Below are 13947 nucleotides of genomic sequence, written 5' to 3' on the forward strand. Positions count from 1 at the left end.
AGTATGGACTCTACCTTCTAGTAGGTACAGTAGGTTGTTATCAACTTGTTCAATGTTGACGTGTATAGTGAGAGGCTCCATTATCAGTCATGTATGAAAACCACAATGACTTCAAGACTCCTAGTAACAAGACAGCAGGCTGTGTAGTGTGAACAGTACGGCTATCTGACAACTTGGAAAGTTGGGTAGTGTGAACTCAGCATAACCCGTCTATGAGAGAAAAACTAAGAGGTCTTCAGGAATTTGTTGAAATTAGGCACGACTCTTCCATATTAGCAGGTATTGGCTATGCAGGAAACCATTGACAGCAGCTTTTTTAAATGCTAAACTTAAAAATGTACATTTACAAAAAGTAAATGGAACCAACTAATGTAGCTGTCACTTGCAAAAGAACTCATTTGCTGCTATTCATTCCACTCTACATACTTAAAAGATGCATAAACATAAATCCGAAAGCAAGTTTGGGTAACGCTTTATATTAAGGTCCTTGTAATAACCATTAATTAACAAGTAATAAGGCCCTTGTAAGTCCTTACAAGATGCTTATTAACATTATTGTGTGTTTATAAGCTTATATAAGTGTTAATAATGGCATTACAAACACCCATGACCCACCCATTATGTCTTTGCCATGCCTTTATTAATCTTATTTTGTTTACTTATTGATATTAAAATATACTTTATTGCTCATCTATTATAAGTTAACTATAAGTTAACTATGCTTTTTGCAACTACACTGCAAAAAAGCCAGCTTGTATTTTTTGACCTAAAACAGTGATTTAAGTTGGTAAAACTTGGAAATATAAATTACTGACATTTAGGGCAATAATGTCAGTTAGCACAACAAAGGAAGCCAGTTGTCTGCTCAAAAACAAGTTGGTGAGTTGTTGTTACTTATATCTTTAAGTTGGGGTTCACAACAAGGGACAATAGTTCTGATAACTCTTATTTCTTTGTTGTGAAATGCGGGAAAGAGGTGAAATTCATTAGCGAAAGCTAGCGGCTAACTGATGCTAGCGGCTAACTGATGCTAGCGGCGCTGCTTGTTACAGCTACAAGAGTAGCCATTAGCGTATCAATGCTAACTCAAAATTGTGGTCTCAACATTAGCTGACATTTCATAGCAGCATTACAATCGTGCCAATTCAGCACATTGCAGAAGTTAGCAGAAGTAAGGATTAAAAGTTATTACAATGTAAAATTATAAGTTAGTACAACTTACAGTTGAGTTGACAAAAATCTGAATTCAGAGTTGAGCAAACTCAAAAACAAAACTTTAAATATTTAGTTTAATTGTCCAACTTAAAATTTTATCAAAGTTTGTTGCCTTGAAATTTTGAGTTCACCCAACTTTTCTTTTTTTGCAGTGTACCGGATCTAAAGCGAGAACAATGCCTTATTACTTGTTAATTAATGGTTATTAAGGACCTTATTATAAAGCGTTACCGAAGTTTGTTTTGGTGACAGATTTTTGTTTTCATATCTTGAGCGTATTCTGTATCACTGCCATATCATTTTACCCTCCGTTTCCTGCTAAACGCTGAACCCCCACAGGATGAAATGGAAGTCCCTGACAGGAAACACTCCCTCTAAACATACTGCATTACCTTTTGGGCAACTTTCTTACTCATCACAGCGGTTAATATCATCATCTGGCAATGTTTGTCCAAACAGTGGTTAAAAAAAAAAGTCGTAGCATTCACTGCAACGTGGAAAAAAGTCACCGAAACCTGCAAATCAAAATAAGATTGATGGTTGTTTCAATCAGATGCTTGAAATCATCATCATTTTGAATTCCCTACCGAGTCTGATGTTAAATGAGCTGTGAGGAGAGAAATGTGGTTCCACCTCAACCCTTAAAAGGACAAGGTAAACTACAGAAAAACACCAAAACATTTCATGAGAGAGAGCGCAGAGGTTGACTTTAAACATTCCCAAAACGAGCGTGGTTATATGCCAGATTGAAAATCAGACGAACCAAAAATTCAAATATTTCTGCATGAGAGGAGCGACAAGGAGAGGGCGCAAGCTAACTATCACTTACAAAGGCCCCGGTGCACACATGCACAGATGCTGACACACAAATGTGAGACAGAAAATGCAGATGCTTCTACACACAGATAGATACACGCACTAAAACGCACAAATTAACACAGAGTTTGGTGTACTGCCAGTTCTTGATGACACTGAGAGGAGACAGAGGGCACACACACACACATTCTTGTACTTCTATCTTTGTGAGGACCCTCATTGGAGCAGTGAATTCCCTGCTAGGGTTATAATAGTTTTGGATTTTTCATTAGTTTTAATTTTGTTGTGAATTTTTGTTTTCAAATTCAGTTAGTTTTAATGAGTTTTTAGAGTGAGTTTTCTAGTTTTTTTTAATGCTTTAGTTTTAGTTTAGTTTTTATTAGTTGTAGTTTTTTGTAATGGGGTATTTGTTGGGTGGGAGATTAAAAGAGGTCACAGTAAATTTTGCCTTTATTTCCTTTGTCTTATCCATCTTCATTATGTATGAAAAAAGTTGACAAAGACGAAAATGAAGGATATTTTCACTATAATTTTACTTACTTTTGTAACCACACAATACAGTTTACAGTTAATTATCATTATCATGTAACCTTTAACCCTTAAAACAAAGTCTGAAATCTCAAAAAAGCCTTAAAAGAAGTGAGGACCGGCTGAAATGTCCTCACTTTGTAAAAATGTCCTCACTCTGTTGGTTAAAAACGTGTCCCGGTCCCCACTATGTAGGAAGAACACACACACACACACACACACACACACACACACACACCACTGCATTGTCCTGCTCCCTCTCTTCCTCTATGTCTGTTACATCCTCTCATCTTTATTTCACACACTCGCTCCCTCTTTTCCCATCTACACACACTAACACACTAACACACACACACACACACACACACAGGCAAATGAGCAGCACACTTAAACTAAATGGGTGGCCTGATGGTGAATCACTGTCATTTAGCAACAAAGACCTCAGCTTGTTGTCCCTTCATCCCCCTATCTCTCCTCATCTGTCACACACACAAACACAATATATTCCAGATCCACATCTACTACCTCTCACACGTACGTGCGCAAAACGCACACACCGTATGGGTGTATAATTACAGTGAGTGAAGCAGCACTAAGGAATAATTACAGAGGCTGGTTGCTGTTGTTGTTGTTGTTGTTTCCAACAAATAAACCAGTACACAAATAAGATGGAGGGGTGAGCGGCAGGTCAAGCCATCTCTGTGATGACGCTGTAAAAACAGCGCCATCTCCCATGTCTGCATGTGTTCTCTGGCTTGTTCTCTGGATTGACAAAAGTATGAGGACACAGGACCCGTGTGCTGTTGTAGCAATGTCCACGCTTCTGATTTTAGGCTTTCTGCAATATTTTGGAACATGGCAATAAGGCCTGGATCCCGATAGGTGTTCCATTTTTTTCATTTTCATTTCACCTTTATTTTAAATGGGAAGGCCAATTGAGAGCAAGCTCTCATTTCCAATGGCGCCCTGATTACAGCACAAATACAATTTTAACACATTACACTACATATCCATAATAATATATAATCAACAGAAGCACAATAATTTAAATGAGTACATACACATCCAGAAATCATAAGATTAATAAGAATGTCTTTAAAATGATTAAAAGGAATCAGTGTATCAAACTGAAGCTGTGACAGTAAATTATTCCATTTAAAAGGAGCGAAATAAACAAAAGCGAATTTCCCGACCTCCGTTTTAACAGCAGGGATATTTAGAGCCAGTGGGTTATATGAACGAGTTGGAAAGTTAAAAGATCTGAAGCTCACTAGGCTCGATAAGTAGAATGGTAGATTTTTTAGTAGTGCCTTATAAATAAACAATATACAGTGTTGCTCCCTTCTTAGAGCCATTTGATCCCAGAGGTGTTGGATAGGGTTGAGGTCAGATCTCTGTGCAGTATAGACTATTTCTTCAACACCAAAATGGGAATTTTTTTTTTTTCTATGGAGCTGGACTTGTGCCCTAGAGCATTGTCATGTTGAAACAGGGAAAGGTTCTAGATTAGGGGTCTCAAACTCAAATTACCTGGGGGCCGCTGGAGGCAGTATCAAAATGACCAAAAAAAGACACAAAATTACAAACAAAGACACAAAATGACAGAAAAAACTAAATTACTTAAAAAAGAAACAAAATGACCAAAAAAAGACACAGAATTACCAAAAAAGACACAAAATTATTTTAAAGGACACAAAATGACCAAAAAAAGACTCAAAATTACTAAAAAAAGACACAAAATTATTTTAAAAGACACAAAATGACCAAAAAAAGACTCAAAATGACCAAAAAAAGACTCAAAATTACTAAAAAAAGACACAAAATGACAAAAAAAAGACACAAAATTACCAAAAAAAGACACAAAATTACCAAAAAAAGTAATTTGAGGGACCTTCCACACACAACACGGTAAAGTGCCATTCATATAAAACTCACATTAAACTTTCATATCAAGGTGGGGGCCACAAAATATCGTCACAAGGGCCGCGAGTTTGAGACCCATGCTCTAGACTAACAAACTAGTCAATTACATGTTGCTACAGCACCTGAAATGTCAGTCGGTTAAGGTTATTAATAAAAAACGATACTTTTTTTGTTTTTCCAACTGTCCTTGAATGGACCATAGGTCACAAAAGTTTCCATTAGAAAAAAAGAAACCAAAACGAAGCTTAAAGTTAGTATAATTTTGTCCCAATCACTTTATTCTACATGCCTAATTTAAAATGTTAGGGGAAAAGTGTTAGACTAGATCCTGTTAAAAACATTAAATTCTGAGCTCCTCAGTGAAGTTATGATTGATTCTCGTGACAAATATTCACTGAAAATCTGTTTACACAGAGCAGAGAGGAGAGGACAAGTTCAATATGCAGAGCATGCAGAGACCCAATTCCACCCCCACCCCCCACAACAGTTGTGACAGAAAAAAAGTGTTGTATGTATAAATTCAATTTTATTCCAACTTTTGAAAAATAATTTACCAGAGAAATTCAACTTGTTTTTTTTTTTTTCTGGGGTAAGTAACGTACATTTTTTGTTTTGTTTTTTTGCTAGCTAAAACTAACATCCCAGTTAATGCTAACGCTAATGCTAGCATGAATTAGCAGCAGCTTCTCTCAGTCAGGTTGAGGTGTAGAGAGGCTGTAGTCAGTGATCAGATCCCTCTCTTCCTCCACAGTCCAAATATGGTCTGCTTCCTGTATCGGAAACAAGATGGCGACGCCACAAACCAATGGGTGACGTCACGGTGACTACGTCCATTATTTATATACAGTCTATGATCCCAACACACAAAGTTGAAAGCAAACTATTTTCTTGAATATAATTGCATGCTGAAATAATTAGGTTTTCCCTCCACTGGAAATAAGCGACCCTGCCCAAAAACCAGCATACCAGAGGTGTCCACCAGCATTTACCACTGCACATCTCATTTCAACATGGTCTCACAGAAATCCGTGAAATAGCCACGGATTTCGCTTAAATCAAAATCCGTGGAATAGCCACGGAATCACTCAAATTTCCGTGAAACTGACACGGATTTCGCTACAATGCAAGTTAATGAAAGTCATATTTTTCTGGCGAGATCTTCACCACAAAGTGATTATGAACATTCACTGAGTGAATATTTAGAAAATAAAACATATATTTCTCGCTAGAAATGTGATCAAAATCCATTTTTATGCAGAAACAAAGTCAAAATATTAATTTTTTCACTAAAAATGAGAGAACTGTCCGCCATGTTTTTTGTTCTGACCGCCGGGACCTTGAAAGTCACGTGACTTGGAACAAACCAATAGGAACAAATATCCATGGAATAGCCACGGGATATGACTGTCATTAACTTGCATTGTAGCCAAATCCGTGTCAGTTTCACGGAAATTTGAGTGATTCCGTGGCTATTCCACGGATTTTGAGACAAGCGAAATCCGTGGCTATTTCACGGATTCCTGTGAGACCAAGTTCCTCATTTTATCCTTCTGCTTTCTCACCTACTCAGCTATTGCTATCCTTTTTACTCCTTCCCTCTTTAGCTTTTGGTGTTTTATTCACTTCCTTTAAAGTGCCAAAGTCCTCTATCCGCCACTGTAACTCTTTCTCTCTCTCTCACACACACACACAAACACACAGTGCCCAGGCAGTCACCTGCGCTGAAGGTAAATGGAGTGTGATGTTTTACTGGTGCTGTGATTGCGGGGTACGGCTCAGGAGGAAATAAGTGTTTGGTTTGTTTATGTGCTATCAGACAGCAGGTGGCGGAGTCAGCACACCGCCTCTTGACCTGCACCGGGGAGAGGGGTGGACTGAGGTCCAGGCAGGAGGGGGAGTAGGGGGTGGTACTCATGAAACTTAGGTCGAAACATTCCTCAAAACTATTCCCACAAGTGGAAAAACCTCAACAAGTGAGCTGATAACTGGAAAAAACACTAATCGCTGTTAATGTACATGCTCAAAAATGACAAAAATGACAAACTGTCACTAAATTATTACTATACGATATTCACAAGTACGTGTTTGTCCATGCGCTGCACTCTTGTCCATCACTTTCTGGCAAAGAATGTGTCTGGGTGTGTGTACTTTGCGTGCATGTGTGTGAAGCGGTAGGGGAGGTGCGAGGTTGTGAGGGTTGAGGGTTATCCCACTGCGTCAGAGAGAAAGAGAAAAAGAGAGGGAGGGAGCTCTCTTGCATGTAGAAAAAAAAGGGGAGAGATGAAAAATGGACGATAAACGAGAGGCTTTGTTCTCCTGAAGGGCTGGGTTCACCGGCAGATGAAGAGCTAACTCTTACTGGGAAATCACAGCTTGGCACAGGGTCTGTCTTTCATTTGTTTGCATTCTCTGTCTTTATACCCGTTTCTAACGCTCAGACTTTTTTAGAGTTTTTAATCAACCTTTTGTTCTTTTTCTTGCTCATTCTGTTGTTTTGGTTCATTGTCACCTATTTACTTCTGATTCTTTCTTTGTTTTTCTCTCCCTTTTATTTTCAACAGATCAGCCATAGCATTAGAACCACCGAAAGGTGAAGTGAATAACGTTGATTATCTCGTTAAAATGGCACCTGTCAGTGGGTGGCATATATTAGGCAGCAAGTGAATTTTATTCAGGAAGTTGTGTTGGAAGCAGGAGAAATGGGCAAGGGTAAGGATCAAAGGGGCTTTGACAAGGGCCAAATTGTGATGGCAAGACGCCTCGGTCACAGCATCTCCAAAACTACAGGTCTTATTGGGTGTTCCTGGTCTGAAGAGGTTAGTTCCAACCAAATATGGTCTAAGGAAGGTCAACAGGGTGATGGGCGTTCAAGGCTCATTGATCGGAATGGGGGTTAAAGGTCCCCTATTGTGAAAAATATGTTTTTTCTGGCCTATACATATGTTTTTCAGTCATCCTTCAGTCAACCATTAGCATAAATCGGTGAATAATTACTCCCAGAGCCGTCAATCAAGGCTTTGACCGCTCCCGACTTCAGTAGCCTCCGCCATTGCAACCCAGCTAGAGATGTCAAAGCTTAGACTGAGACATGCCAAATGTTCTGTTGTTGGCTGCAACAAGGAGCACAAAAGTCTATTTTCTCTCCCACCACAGGAGGATAGAAGGAATCAATGGCTTGTTTTTATTTATGACAACCAGGTTCCTGCAGTAGCTAATGCTAACGCGTTAGTCCGTGCTAACCTTTTTGCCCTTGACTGCTTCGCCAACACGGGTCAGTTCAACGCTGGATATGCCTCTAAACTGATTCTTAGGGTTGGAGCTTTGCCATTTTGTCCGACCGCACAGAAAAGCTACTAGAACACAAATAGCTGAACAAGTTCATGCTGGTTCTGATAAAAAAAGGCAGCAGACCAGTCATGCTGACCCCAGTCCACCCCAGAAAGTGCCGACAATGGGCTAGTGAGCACCAGAACTGGACCACGGAGCAATGGAAGAAGGTGGCTTGGTTTGACGAATGACGTCTTCTTGGGGTAAGCAACAGCACCAGGATGAAGTTCTATTGGAAGAAGGCAATGTGTAATGCTTTGGTTAAGTTCTGCTGGGAAACCTTGGATCCAGCCTTTCAGATGTAACTTTGACCCTTACCTGAACGTTGTTGCAGATCAAGTACATGCCTTCATGGAAACGATATTCCCTAATGGAAGTGGCCTCTTTCAGCAGGATAATGTGCCCCGCCACACTGCAAAAATGCTTCTGGATAAGTTTGAGGAACACAACGAGTTCAAGCTGTTGCAACGAGTTCAAGCTGTTGCCTTGGCCTCCAAATTCCCCAGATCGCAATCCGGTCAAGCATCAGTGGGATGTGCTGGACAAACACATCCGATCCATGGAGGCCCCACCTCACAACTTACAGGACTTAAAGCATCTGCTGCTCACGTCTTGGTACTAGACCTTCAGAGACCTTTTGGAGTCCAGAAGAAAGCAGAGCAAAGAAGGAACCAACAAAATATTAGCCAGGTTGTTGAAATGTTATGGCTGATCGATGGACATCCCTAGTATCTTGCATATGATCGTATCTACAGTACGATTTAAATTAAACATGCTGCATTAGGAATTATTGTTATGTTATGTGGTTTTCTAGACTACTTTAAGAATCTTAATCCTGCCAGTGTTTCACGTAGCAGAACAGATTTCACTCTTCTAATTGATTTGAGTTTTGGTTCTTTTACTGATTGGTGTCCATGCTGTGTAACGAGGCGAGTCCCTAAAATGCTGATTTGTGCTAAAGTATGACATCGGCGGCAACCTCCAGGTCTGAGCAGGGAGGCAAACCAGGAAGTGCCTTAAGCTGCATTCTACCGAAAATTCCAGCAGGAGTGCTAAGTGTGGCTGCAAAAACATTTCTGTCCATTCATTTCAGTGCAAAATCAAGGGGACTTTGGCAAGGGCCAAATTGTGATGGAAATATTGTTATCTTATGTGGTTTTGGAGACTACTTTAAGAATCTTAATCCTACCAGTGCTTCACGTAGCAGAACAGATTTCACTCTTCTAATTGTTTTAAGTTTTGTTTCTTTTGCTGATTGGTGTCCATGCTGTGTAGCGAGACGAGTCCCTGAATTGCAATGAAAACTTTCATTTAGAATTATCTTTGCAGCCTTCATAATTCTTGACTGATAAAGAGGCAGAAAAGGGCATGAGAAAACAAAAATGATGCAGATCAACATGAGACTAATCAATCTTAACCCTAACTTATAAAAAAGTGGTTGCCATGCTGGCAACAGCCTTTGGTTGTCCTTTTTAAGCCCTCCTTAAAGCAAACCCTGCTTTTACTCATAGTGGGGCCATCCTTTGCAAAATGAACATCACGCTGTATCAAAGATGTTTATAAAATCAGGAAATAGGTTTAAAATGCTAGAGAGAAATCCGAGCTGGACCAACATCACTGTGGTGAGATCAAGGCTACCGATCATAGTGACCCTGGTTTTATTAACTTATAATTAAAACAAGATACAAGCCCTAGAAAGCCAGACTGCGACAATGTTTTGTCTTTTTTCGGGATGCACTTTGTCTCTCTTAATTCAGATTTGAACACAGAAGCACTGATTCGACACCTGACATATGACATATAATAACGAAGGCAGTATTATGTACCAGAAAATGTATAAAGTTACCCTGTACCTGGTTATTTTAAATGCTTCCTACTACTACTTCCTTTAGTCTCTTTGGAGAGGTTCACTAACTAAAAACTCCCAATCATATTTTACACTAGATGTGGAAGGTATGTGGTGATTTGCATAATTCTTGCATAAAGCATGTCCTTGTTATTGTGATTCATATGTAGATGAGGACCTAAAAGCTTGTGTTGTAGCCACTTGCTAAGAAACTAGAAGAAGACCTTTCAAATTCCTCATAAAAGCATTAAATGAAGTCGGGGAAACATCGAAGCATTAAGCATTGATTCACCAATCAAGTGTTTCGATGACATGTCCTACCCTTTGTTAATAAAACTAGTAATTATAGATACAGTAAACGACTTAAGGAGGAATTTGAAACTGTTTTCAGAACAGATATTTAGTTGTTTTTCTGTGGCTGTCACAGTTAATTTGACAGTGATGCTTAATGTGCAATCAGAGGGATATAATTCCATGTGTTCACAGAGATAAGTAATGACAGCCATTTTTCCTTTTAAACCCAGCTTTTGCTCCACATATTAAGCCCCACCGTAGCTGATACAATGATCTAACTAGTGATGCCATTACATGTGAGCAATGTGATGTTACAATAGTATTTACATAGGGCTGCAACTGATTATTGTCATTAAATTGCTGATTATTTCCTCAATTAATAATTTAGTTTATAAAACGTCCATCTCATTTCCCCCAAATCTTCAAATATCTTGTTTTATTAGTGTACAATCCAAAGATCTGCAGATTTATATGCTATTAAATAGATAAAAACCAAGAAAGTTCCATACTTAAACAGCATTTTCTGCCATTTTTTGCATGAAAAATGAACAAAGAAATTTAGTTGACTAATTGTTGCCGCTCTATAACAGTATAACAGCATTTTCCTGCTGACTTAAATATAGATATAGCTTTCTTTGCCGTAAAATAAAATGTATAAATACTGTGATGATGTTGGTAATTATGTGGCCGCTAGAGTCACGATCTTAATACATTCCTTCTAGACATGTTTACTTCAGCTAGACTGAGCTTTACCATTTAATTACCCCGTTACTTCCGTGTGTGTGTGTGTGTGTGTGTGTGTTTAATACCCTAACAACCTTATTACTTGCCATGTTTTTACCTTAAACTCCTTCTTTGGTTAAATGGGGAGCACGGCTCGGCTTCAGATCGGCCCCAGGCGTTTCTTTACGTGCACAGTTAAAGGGGCGGGAGGTAAAACTCTGTAATTCAATTTCAATTAAAGGAGAGAAGAAGAGGGAGCTTTAATTGATTGTCGTTATGCCAGAGCTGTGTGTGTGTGTGTGTGTGTGTGTGGACTGTAGACACACACACACACAGATGTCCTACTTTCTCCTTGCTTGTTTCCTGTCTATGCTGGGGGAAGCAAAGGGAGGGGGTTAATACTTAAAAAGGCTATTTTTGTAGTTTTCAGACACCATTATGATATAATTTCATGAAAAAAAAGTATTTTATATGTATTTTTAGTATATTAATAAAAGGTGGTTATCATCAAGAATACACATCAGATAAAAATGTGCTCAAAGGTTGATTAATTTTTTATCTTTTGGGATTTTTATGAAATGAAACAAGTCAACAAACTGTTTTTTTAAGCTACTTTCCCTGTCCAAAGCTTATTCTAATGAGCCAAAGGCTATCACTGTAATACCCCATGCAAATATGATAACATTATTACACTGAGCATAGTTTGATCCCCAAAGTGATGGCTACTCAAAAACGTCCTGAAAGTCTGCCCCGGGATGTCTGTCTATCACATTGTGTACCAAACGACACGGGTCAATGAGTAGAGGGGTTGTTTTTTTTAAAGCGACAGAAAAACACCGCTTTTACCAAGTTTGTTTTTTTAGTCTTTTTATCCTTTGTTTGTTTGCATTATTTGTGTTGGGATTTTTATTCGGCATCTCCTCGTCCCTTGTCGGGCTTTTTTTTTTTGGCTCGGCTACAAGGCGTTAATGAAAGCATTTCAAGCAAACATGTTGATTTTTGTTTCCATGGGGATCCAGGAGGCCTGACAATGTCACCGAGGCTTCGGCCAACAGACTGAAAACACAGCCGCCTTTTATTCACATTGTGTCCTTCTGTGTCTCCTCAACTCTCCATCTTTGTTACATCTTCACTACTTCTGTCTTTCTTTGTGACTCGCTCATTATACATCTTAAATTCCCTCTTTTTTGACCATTTGTTCTCCCTTACCCGTCTTTTTAAGCAGCTCCGTTTCTCTCTTTTCCTCCGCCGCTCTTCCCCTCTTCCCCTTTCTGTTTCTGACCCTCTCTATTCCACTCGCTGCCTTTCTTCCTTTGTTGTCGCCGTATGTGTGAAGAGCGGTGATAAATAAAGACAAACACGGCAGAATGTGCCTGTGTGTGTGCGTTTGAGAGACGGACGCCAGCTCTCTGATAGCATTGTTAGCCTCTCCACCTCTCCTCACTCCGCTGCACATCCAGCCACAGGCTTTCTTCCCCCTCTCCGTCCAGCCGGGCCCCGAGCCAGGAAGGCGGCTTCGGGGGCCAAGTCGGGCCAGGACGGAGGCTTCATTGTGGGGTTGCAAGGGGGCGTCGTTGTTGGAGGACGAGGACCAGGGATCCAGGCCAAGCCCCGGACCCAAGACCCTGATCTGGCTTGCCAGTCGGCCCACTAAAGGGCCTTCGTGGCTGGGCACAACATCAGGGCAAGAGGGGCGGTGGAGGCTGGAGGTCTCAGCAGCGGTAATGGCAGTGGCTAGATTAAGACCTTCTCTTAGAATCAGCACAATGGAGGAGATCCACACGCGCGCACACACACGCACACACTGCCTCTATTCAGCTCCGTCCATGTTGCCCATCAGAGGCAGAGAGCATGAATAAATACATGAGCAGTGTAGAGCTCCATAGGACTGATAAAAAGAAAGAAAAACACACATGAATTACAGGAACTGAAAGAAAGAATGGCAAATTGAAAAAAGGGAACAGATGAATAATTTTGATGGTTTTGTACTACAGTAATTGTGATGGGAGGGGGAAAGAAAAGGGAAAAGGGGGGTTATGAATTATGAAAATCCTCCAAGTCCCTGAGCTCAGGAAGTGGAATAATTAGGAAAAGTAAAAGAGCCAAGTTTGGAAATTAATGTCAGAAATGAACTTTCACAGGAGTCTGAGTTATTGTGCAGCACCATCAGCTTCAGTGAGCGATAGTTATGACAGTATTGGCAGCAAGCAACTGGTTTTGGTGATTCAAAGATAATTTTGCTGAGGAAATGATTGCTGACAGCTCGATTAAATCATCCAATCACAAAATAAACTGTTGTTACTAAGTCCTGAGTATCACCACTGTTTGTGTTCCCTTCACCAGATGTAATGCCACTGCAGATGCAGATTTGAAAGTAATGGGTAACTTTTACTGGAAAGCAATGCTGCAGAAAATCACAGGCCACCTTGGAGAACCTGATAATGTAATAAATTCCCAATAATGTAATAACCCTGATAATGTAATAAAAATCTACACAACGGGTCAAAAGTTAATAAACATTCAACTTTGACCTGTTGGTGGCGCTAGAGCTCTTGAGCTAGAGTTGATACACAGTATCACCACTTGAACCCAAGTAATGGGTGGTCTGCTGTTACATTATTACAATATCGGGGAATTATTACATTATCAGGACTTGCGAAATGAAGGCTAACCTGATAATGTAATAACATCCCATTAATGTTATACTTTATTACATTATTGTTTAAAAAAGTGTATTACATTATTGGGAAATGTGCTTTATTACATTATCGGGAAGTTATTACATTATCAGGTTTTATTACATTTTCAATGGACTCAAGTGCAGATTTTATTACATTATTGGGGTTATTACATTATCGGGAATTTATTACATTATCAGGTTCTACACACCTGCACCCAAAAAGCATCTTAACAGGTCGTGTGTTGTGTTGTTACAGCCTCCATTACTTACAGTAATTATGAGGAAGTTGATGATGTAGTATAAAGAACTGCAAAGTCCACATATTGATGTGGATGGATGGGTCATACAGACACAGGACATAACCATTTCATCTACAGAACTACTTCAGGTACTTATTTGAACCCAAACTATGATATTAACTAAATCTAACCAAGTAGTTCTGTTTCACAACAACCACAATAAAAACTGCCCTGTTAGGGTTGTCAAAAGTATCAATACTAAAACATTGTATCCGGTTACGATACTCATTTTCAAAAGTATCGATATGTAGCTAAGGAATGAACACTTAAGTTATTGTTATTTTTTTATCAAGCTT

The sequence above is a fragment of the Centropristis striata genome, chromosome 24 (genome assembly GCF_030273125.1).
Source record: "Centropristis striata isolate RG_2023a ecotype Rhode Island chromosome 24, C.striata_1.0, whole genome shotgun sequence".
Classification (NCBI taxonomy): domain Eukaryota; kingdom Metazoa; phylum Chordata; class Actinopteri; order Perciformes; family Serranidae; genus Centropristis; species Centropristis striata.